General features: G+C 42.3%; 1 long non-coding RNA gene across 1 annotated transcript; it reads left to right on the top strand.

Annotated features, from left to right (window-relative positions):
* Window positions 1–306: 306 nt before the first annotated feature.
* Window positions 307–7,802, top strand: LOC127296080 (uncharacterized). Its single transcript, XR_007848252.2, has 3 exons — window positions 307–408; window positions 526–897; window positions 7,530–7,802. It is a non-coding gene; the product is annotated as an uncharacterized lncRNA (long non-coding RNA).
* Window positions 7,803–8,354: the final 552 nt, after the last annotated feature.

The following is an 8,354-nucleotide window of genomic DNA, read 5'->3' as shown; positions in this document are numbered from 1 at the left end:
TCCTACTTAGCTAGAATCTATTCTTAGCCTCTGTAGCAAGTTAAATACTCTACAAATAGAGTTCGTGATAGGATTAGACTACGAGTTGTTCTTCTGGAGTTTATTTGCAGATTTACCTCATTGTAAAGTAGGAGGCTGTGCTAATCTTATGTAATAGAGTCTGGATGTAATTCTATAGACATGCCTTGGACCCGCATATGTTTCTGTTGTACCACTCTGAGCGATATAATACTAGTGGAATGGTGTTTCATTGGTGTTATATCAGACTTGCATACTACACCATGCAGTGGTATGCTGGGTCACCACATCTATGTGGTACATGCAGTCCATTCTGAGGAGTGCAGATTGAAAAAGTTCCTGGAAATTATTGTATTTCTCTCATCGATTTTGGCACCACCACCGCCGCAGGTATCATTAGTATCTATCCTATGGGCACTTTGTTCCTTCATTTTTTAAATTAAATCATCCGAGTGATGTATTATCTCCAATTTCTGACAACATGCACACATACATTGGCTTACGAAGGGATACATGAGGGGAAGAAAAAGATGTACCTGATGCAGAAGGTGACGTGGTACAACAGAATGCTGACATCATTGCAAGCCCTCATCATCGGCCTCTCCGGTCTAGAATGTCGCCTTGACATCATCGCCAGCGACCCAGTGTTGGTGCCTGTCAACTCGCTTTGTGCATGCAGGAAGGGAGTGGCGGATCACGCAGCAGGGCGAGCCACCACTGGCGGACGGCCGGAACGACATGCATGACTCTAGGCTAAGAATTGCTCACTTGTGCAAAATTCTGGGTATAGCATAACTGAGCAATTTTGAACACCATGGCATCAAGATGCAGAGCAGGATCACAGTACAGTGATGATTGCCGATTTGGTTGGGTGAGCAGGTGATACGCGTACAGCACGCGTCCGTTGGGAACCCCAAGAGGAAGGTGTGATGCGTACAGCGGCAAGTTTTCCCTCAGTAAGAAACCAAGGTTTATCGAACCAGTAGGAGCCAAGAAGCACGTTGAAGGTTGATGGCGGCGAGATGTAGTGCGGCGCAACACCAGGGATTCCGGCGCCAACGTGGAACCTGCACAACACAACCAAAGTACTTTGCCCCAACGAAACAGTGAGGTTGTCAATCTCACCGGCTTGCTGTAACAAAGGATTAGATGTATAGTGTGGATGATGATTGTTTGCAGAGAACAGTAGAACAAGTATTGCAGTAGATTGTATTCGATTAAAAGAATGGACCGGGGTCCACAATTCACTAGTGGTGTCTCTCCCATAAGATAAATAGCATGTTGGGTGAACAAATTACAGTTGGGCAATTGACAAATAGAGAGGGCATGACCATGCACATACATGATATGATGAGTATTGTGAGATTTAATTGGGCATTACGACAAAGTACATAGACCGCTATCCAGCATGCATCTATGCCTAAAAAGTCCACCTTCAGGTTATCATCTGAACCCCTTCCAGTATTAAGTTGCAAACAACAGACAATTGCATTAAGTATGGTACGTAATGTAATCAATAACTACATCCTCGGACATAGCATCAATGTTTTATCCCTAGTGGCAACAGCACATCCATAACCTTAGAGGTTTCTCTCACTTCCCCAGATTCACGGAGACATGAACCCACTATCGAGCATAAATACTCCCTCTTGGAGCTACAAGCATCAACTTGGCCAAAGCATCTACTAGTAACGGAGAGCATGCAAGATCATAAACAACACATAGATTGATAATCAACATAACATAGTATTCTCTATCCATCGGATCCCAACAAACACAACATATAGCATTACAGATAGATGATCTTGATCATGTTAGGCAGCTCACAAGATCCGACAATGAAGCACAAAAGGAGAAGACAACCATCTAGCTACTGCTATGGACCCATAGTCCAGGGGTGAACTACTCACTCATCACTCCGAAGGCGACCATGGCGGTTTAGAGTCCTCCGGGAGATGAATCCCTTCTCCGGCAGGGTGCCGGAGGCGATCTCCTGAATCCCCCGAGATGGGATTGGTGGCGGCGGCGTCTCTGGAAGGTTTTCCGTATCGTGGCTCTCGGTACTGGGGGTTTCGCAACGAAGGCTATTTGTAGGCGGAAGGGCAGAGTCGGGAGAGTCACGAGGGGCCCACTCGCTAGGGCCGCGCGACCAGCACCTGGGCCGCGCCCCCCTAGTGTGGCGCCGCCTCGTGGCCCCACTTCGTCTTCTCTTCGGTCTTCTGGAAGCTTCGTGTGAAAATAGGCCCCTGGGCGTTGATTTCGTCCAATTCTGAGAATATTTCCTTACTAGGATTTCTGAAACCAAAAACAGCAGAAACAAAGAATCGGCTCTTCGGCATCTCGTTAATAGGTTAGTGCCGGAAAATGCATAAATATGACATAAAGTATGCATAAAACATGTAGATATCATCAATAATGTGGCATGGAACATAAGAAATTATCGATACGTCGGAGACGTATCAGCATCCCCAAGCTTAGTTTCTGCTCGTCCCGAGCAGGTAAACGATAACAAAGATAATTTCTGGAGTGACATGCCATCATAACCTTGATCATACTATTGTAAGCATATGTAGTGAATGCAGCGATCCAAACAATGTAAATGACATGAGTAAACAAATGAATCATATAGCAAAGACTTTTCATGAATAGTACTTTAAGACAAGCATCAATAAGTCTTGCATAAGAGTTAACTCATAAAGCAATAATTCAAAGTAGAGGTATTGAAGCAACACAAAGGAAGATTAAGTTTCAGCGGTTGCTTTCAACTTGTAACATGTGTATCTCATGGATATTGTCAACATAGAGTAATATAACAAGTGCAATATGCAAGTATGTAGGAATCGATGCACAGTTCACACAAGTGTTTGCTTCTTGAGGTGGAGAGAAATAGGTGAACTGACTCAACAATAAAAGTAGAAGAAAGGTCCTTCAAAGAGGAAAGCATCGATTGCTATATTTGTGCTAGAGCTTTGATTTTGAAAACAAGAAACAATTTTGTCAACGGTAGTAATAAAGCATATGTGTCATGTAAATTATATCTTACAAGTTGCAAGCCTCATGCATAGTATACTAATAGTGCCCGCACCTTGTCCTAATTAGCTCGGATTACCTGGATTATCATCGCAATGCACATGTTTTAACCAAGTGTCACAAAGGGGTACCTCTATGCCGCCTGTACAAAGGTCTAAGGAGAAAGCTCGCATCGGATTTCTCGCTATTGATTATTCTCAACTTAGATATCCATACCGGGACAACATAGACAACAGATAATGGACTCCTCTTATATGCATAAGCATGTAGCAACAATTAATTTTCTCATATGAGATTGAGGATATTTGTCCAAAACTGAAACTTCCACCATGGATCATGGCTTTAGTTAGCGGCCCAATGTTCTTCTCTAACATTATGCAATGCTCTAACCATTCTAGCGGTAAATCTCCCTTACTTCAGACAAGACGAACAAGCATAACAACTCACATGATGTTCAACAAAGAGTAAAAAATGGCATCCCCAGGAACATGGTTATCGCACAACAAGCAACTTAATAAGAGATAAAGTGCATAATTACATATTCAATACCACAATAGTTTTTAGGCTATTTGTCCCATGAGCTATATATTGTAAAGGTAGAGGATAGAAATTTTAAAGGTAGCACTCAAGCAATTTACTTTGGAATGGCGGAGAAATACCATGTAGTAGGTAGGTATGGTGGACACAAATGGCATAGTGGTTGGCTCAAGGATTTGGATGCATGAGAAGTATTCCCTCTCGATACAAGGTTTAGGCTAGCAAGGTTATTTGAAACAAACACAAGGATGAAGCGGTGCAGCAAAACTCACATAAAAGACATATTGTAAACATTATAAGACTCTACACCGTCTTCCTTGTTGTTCAAACTCAATACTAGAAATTATCTAGACCTTAGAGAGACCAATTATGCAAACCAAATTTTAGCATGCTCTATGTATTTCTTCATTAATAGGTGCAAAGTATATGATGCAAGAGCTTAAACATGAGCACAACAATTGCCAAGAATCACATTATCCAAGACATTATAGCAATTACTACATGTATCATTTTCCAATTCCAACCATATAACAATTTAACGAAGAAGAAACTTTCGCCATGAATATTATGAGTAAAGCCTAAGGACATATTTGTCCATATGCAACAGCGGAGCATGTCTCTCTCCCACACAAAGAATGCTAGGATCCATTTTATTCAAACAAAACAAAAACAAAAACAAATCGACGCTCCAAGCAAAGCATATAAGATGTGATGGAATAAAAATATAGTTTCACTAGAGGAACCTGATAATGTTGTCGATGAAGAAGGGGATGCCTTGGGCATCCCCAAGCTTAGACGCTTGAGTCTTCTTGATATATGCAGGGGTGAACCACCGGGGCATCCCCAAGCTTAGAGCTTTCACTCTCCTTGATCATGTTGTATCATCTCCCTCTCTTGATCCTTGAAAACTTCCTCCACACCAAACTCAAAACAACTCATTAGAGGGTTAGTGCACAATTAAAACTTACATGTTCAGAGGTGACATGATCATTCTTAACACTTCTGGAAATTGCACAAAGCTACTGAAAGTCAATGGAATCGAAAAATCCATCAAGCATAGCAAAACAGGCAATGCGAAATAAAAGGCAGAATCTGTCAAAACAGCACAGTTCGTAAAGACGAAATTTATTGAGGCACCAGACTTGCTCAAATGAAAATGCTCAAATTGAATGAAAGTTGTGTACATATCTGAGGATCACTCACGTAAATTGGCATAATTTTCGGAGTTACCTACAGAGAATTAGACCCAGATTCGTGACAGCAAAGAAATCTGTTTCTGCGCAGTAATCCAAATCTAGTATGAACCTTACTATCAACGACTTTACTTGGCACAACAATGTACAAAACTAAGATAAGGAGAGGTTGCTACAGTAGTAACAACTTCCAAGACTCAAATATAAAATAAATATACTGTAGTAAAAACATGGGTTGTCTCCCATAAGCGATTTTCTTTAACGCCTTTCAGCTAGGCGCAGAAAGTGTGTATCAAGTGTTATCGAAAGATGGAGCATCTACAGCGGGGTGTGGAGTTTTCTCAACCATGCATAGTATATTGAATACATAAGTTTCAGCGGCTCCCTTTTCATTAGTCTTGGGCTTGCTACTCTCATCAAACAAATTTTCAGGAACAAGCCAAGCATAGTTATTTTCTAGTGCCTCATGCATTGCCAGGAGCTTACATGGTATTGGTGCTTTAATCTCCCCACCATTATTAACATTATTAGTATACTTAATTCTATCCATATCCATCTTTTCAAGTGTTCTTTTAAAATCGGTGATCATGCCAAGCCTATCATGCTTACTAAAAACTTTTCTAGCTTCTTTAGCTATATCCGCAAATTCTCGCACTAAGACTTTTAGAACAAAATCTCTCTTCTCTCCCCTCTCCATATCAGAAAGTGTAAGAAACATGTGTTGTATCATGGGGTTGAGACTAATAAATCTAGCTTCCATCATGCGTACCAAACAAACAGAGGCATCTTCATAAGTAGGGACAGCTTTTGCAAGGGGTATATCTTTAAGATCTTCATGCATACTAACGTGGGTGAAAAAATCTTCTATATTATCTCTCCCAATTATAGACCCTTGTCCCACAGGTATATCTTTTACAGTGAAATTAAAAGGAAACATGTTGAAATAAGTAAATGCAAGTGACTAATTTTTTTGTGTTTTTGATATACAAACAAGATAGCAAATAAAGTAAAACTAGCAACTAATTTTTTTGTGTTTTGATTTAGTGCAGCAAACAAAGTAGTAAATAAAATAAAGCAAGACAAAAACAAAGTAAAGAGATTGCGATGTGGAGACTCCCCTTGCAGCGTGTCTTGATCTCCCCGGCAGCGGCGCCAGAAAATCTGCTTGATACGTGTACAGCACGCGTCCGTTGGGAACCCCAAGAGGAAGGTGTGATGCGTACAGCGGCAAGTTTTCCCTCAGTAAGAAACCAAGGTTTATCGAACCAGTAGGAGCCAAGAAGCACGTTGAAGGTTGATGGCGGCGAGATGTAGTGCAGCGCAACACCAGGGATTCCGACGCCAACGTGGAACCTGCACAACACAACCAAAGTACTTTGCCCCAACGAAACAGTGAGGTTGTCAATCTCACCGGCTTGCTGTAACAAAGGATTAGATGTATAGTGTGGATGATGATTGTTTGTAGAGAACAGTAGAACAAGTATTGTAGTAGATTGTATTCGATTAAAAGAATGGACCGGGGTCCACAGTTCACTAGTGGTGTCTCTCCCATAAGATAAATAGCATGTTGTGTGAACAAATTACAGTTGGGCAATTGACAAATAGAGAGGGCATGACCATGCACATACATGATATGATGAGTATTGTGAGATTTAATTGGGCATTACGACAAAGTACATAGACCGCTATCCAGCATGCATCTATGCCTAAAAAGTCCACCTTCAGGTTATCATCCGAACCCCTTCCAGTATTAAGTTGCAAACAACAGACAATTGCATTAAGTATGGTGCGTAATGTAATCAATAACTACATCCTCGGACATAGCATCAATGTTTTATCCCTAGTGGCAACAGCACATCCATAACCTTAGAGGTTTCTCTCACTCCCCGCATTCACGGAGACATGAACCCACTATCGAGCATAAATACTCCCTCTTGGAGTTACAAGCATCAACTTGGCCAAAGCATCTACTAGTAACGGAGAGCATGCAAGATCATAAACAACACATAGATTGATAATCAACATAACATAGTATTCTCTATCCATCGGATCCCAACAAACACAACATATAGCATTACAGATAGATGATCTTGATCATGTTAGGCAGCTCACAAGATCCGACAATGAAACACAAAAGGAGAAGACAACCATCTAGCTACTGCTATGGACCCATAGTGTAGGGGTGAACTACTCACTTATCACTCCGGAGGCGACCATGGCGGTGTAGAGTCCTCCGGGAGATGAATCCCCTCTCCGGCAGGGTGCCGGAGGCGATCTCCTGAATCCCCCGAGATGGGATTGGTGGCGGCGGCGTCTTTGGAAGGTTTTCCGTATCGTGGCTCTCGGTACTGGGGGTTTCGCAACGAAGGCGATTTGTAGGCGGAAGGGCAGAGTCGGGAGAGTCACGAGGGGCCCACACGCTAGGGCCGCGCGGCCAGCACCTGGGCCGCGCCGCCCTAGTGTGGCGCCATCTCGTGGCCCCACTTCGTCTTCTCTTCGGTCTTCTGGAAGCTTCGTGTGAAAATAGGCCCCTGGGCGTTGATTTCGTCCAATTCCGAGAATATTTCCTTACTAGGATTTCTGAAACCAAAAACAGCAGAAAACAGCAACTGGCTCTTCGGCATCTCGTTAATAGGTTAGTGCCGGAAAATGCATAAATATGACATAAAGTATGCATAAAACATGTAGATATCATCAATAATGTGGCATAGAACATAAGAAATTATCGATACGTCGGAGACGTATCAGCAGGCGAGAAAGCATGCAACAACAATCTGTGGAGGAGATGGTCAAGTATTGGAAGAGGTCTGGCCATGGACGGAATGAAGAAAAAATGGATCTGAAGGAGAGAAGGCAAGAGACGAGCTAAAGCCAGGAAGATAAGCTTCTGCATGTAAGCTTGTGCGTGTATTGGTATGGTAGTCTGAGCTGGCCCAACAATGTACTTCTTTAATACAATAAAACAAGACTTGGGTCATGTCGATGCCTGCCTATAATATTATTTCTTTTGTCGTTCTACTATCATCAACCAGTTGAACATGCAGTGCAATTCCCCTGAAATAGTTTACGGATATATTAAATCATTGTATATATTCGTGCAAAAGCTCGGTGCATATACATATTGTTGTTATGCCTCTATTGACCTCCATGTTGGCATTAACTATAAATATAAACATGTAGTTTCAATGCTCAGAGTACTACTGCTGCAAATTTCATTCCAGGAGAGGGGAAGCACCTGCTATGGCCGATCATCCTATCAGCTCATGTTGAATTTGTATTTTTCCAATTAAGAAATTGCTAATGATAAGACCCACATAACGGGCACGGTGACAACAACGGCGCGGCGTGTCGCCGTGCCTACCTTACTAGTCTAAAGTATAATAGGTGGGGGTCTTGGGGCTTACCATAAAAATCAGATTTTACCGGCCATCCGATTGGCTAACCCAACCGCTGGACGATGTAGAACTTTTTCACCGTGGTATAAAATTGCACAGCCAAACCCTAGCACCACTTGCTCCTTCTCCTCTCATCCCGTGGCAGCGGCACACAAATCCTCTCCCTTTCCTCCTGTGTGCT

Source organism: Lolium perenne, chromosome 4, assembly GCF_019359855.2.
Source record: "Lolium perenne isolate Kyuss_39 chromosome 4, Kyuss_2.0, whole genome shotgun sequence".
In the NCBI taxonomy this organism is placed as follows: domain Eukaryota; kingdom Viridiplantae; phylum Streptophyta; class Magnoliopsida; order Poales; family Poaceae; genus Lolium; species Lolium perenne.
The sequence above is the reverse complement of the archived record's forward strand: the minus strand, read 5'-3'. Positions and strand labels throughout refer to the sequence as shown.